We start from the raw sequence: 1504 nt of genomic DNA, 5'->3' as shown, positions 1-1504 counted from the left end.
CCCATGCCTCTCCAGTACTGCGGAGTCCAGAACTGGGCACAGCCACTGCTCCAGATGTGGCCTTGCTGGTGCTGAGTAGCAAGTAAAAGTCACCTCCCTCCACCCACTGGCAATACCCTGTGTAAGGTGGGGCCCGACACCCTCCGCCATTGCTGGCAGGGCGCACTGCTGGCTCATGTTCTGCTCGGTGTCCGGCGGGACCCCCAGCTCCGGGACCCCCAGCTCGCTTTCTGCCCCTCTGCTCCCCGGCGGGCTGGCCGCCTGCGGGTAGGGGTTGCTCCTCCCCCGCTGCAGGGCTGTGCGCTTTTCGGGCTGCACTTGAGGAGGTTCCTACTGCCCCGGTGCCCCGGTGCCCCGGGACGGCCGCCCCAGCCGCGGGCGGTGCTACCTGCCGCTCCGCCCGGAGAACGCTCCAAAATGAAACTGCGTTGGCCGGGAATCGAACCCGGGTCAACTGCTTGGAAGGCAGCTATGCTCACCACTATACCACCAACGCTCTTCTGACTGTATTTTCCCGCCGAATCCTTCCTTCCTCTGTAGTTTCCATCCATTCCTAGTCTAACCTCAGGGCTTATCGACTGCCCACCACAAGCATGATAAAGAACTGCTGAAGGAAACATTCAGGTTTTCTCCACAGCTGCCAAGGCTACTAAAAGACTTTTCTTTTTTTCCCAACAATGACAAAAGATAAGGTGTCATCCAGTGAAATATTTCCAACGTCCTGATTTGTTTAAAAGAAATTCCAAATAAAAGGACTAAAACCTTCAGATAATAGCACAACTGGAATAAAAGGCCAGCTAACAGCTCCAGTCTGATGAACCAAGCATCCTCATTTCACCATTTTTAGTAAAAAAAAATTACTTTTGCCAGCATTGATGTTGAACTGACAATCTTTTTATTTAATGTTTGAAAGGTTAGGGGGAAAAAATTATAATGAATGACATATGTTGTCCTTTCCCTCAGCTATTGCTTTTCTCTTCTCAGTATTATACAAAGAGACATGAGATCACAAGGAAAATGCAGATGGAAATAAACTGAATAGATTTGCAAAAGGTTGATATTTCATGGAATCACAGAATGGTTTGGGTTGGAAGGGACTTTAAAGATCATCTAGTTCCAACCCCCGAGCCATGGGTAGGGACACCTCCCACTAGACCAGGTTGCTCAAAGCCCCATCCAACCTGGCCTTGAACACTTCCAGGGAGGGGGCACCCACAACCTCTCTGGATGCACTGGTTTTGGTTGGGATAGAGTTAATTTCTTTCATAGTAGCTGTCATGGGCCTATGTTTTGGATTGGTGCTGGAAACAGTGTTGACAATACAAGGATGTTTTCATTACTGCTGAGCAGTGCTTACACAGGGTCTGCTCCTCACACCACCCACCAACAAGTGGGCTGGGGGTGCACAAGAAGTTGGGAGGGGACAGAGCTGGGACAGCTGACCTGAACTGACCAAAGGGATATTCCACACCATATGATGTCATGCTCAGCAATAAAAGCTATG

At 50.3% G+C, this 1504-nt stretch overlaps 1 non-coding gene across 1 annotated transcript; it reads right to left on the bottom strand.

The window, feature by feature from the left end:
* Nucleotides 1-424: 424 nt before the first annotated feature.
* Nucleotides 425-496, bottom strand: TRNAG-UCC (transfer RNA glycine (anticodon UCC)). The gene has a single exon. It is a non-coding gene; the product is annotated as a tRNA-Gly (tRNA).
* Nucleotides 497-1504: the final 1008 nt, after the last annotated feature.

The sequence above is a fragment of the Leptosomus discolor genome, chromosome 6, assembly GCF_034619465.1.
Source record: "Leptosomus discolor isolate bLepDis1 chromosome 6, bLepDis1.hap2, whole genome shotgun sequence".
In the NCBI taxonomy this organism is placed as follows: Eukaryota; Metazoa; Chordata; class Aves; order Leptosomiformes; family Leptosomidae; genus Leptosomus; species Leptosomus discolor.
The sequence above is the reverse complement of the archived record's forward strand: the minus strand, read 5'-3'. Positions and strand labels throughout refer to the sequence as shown.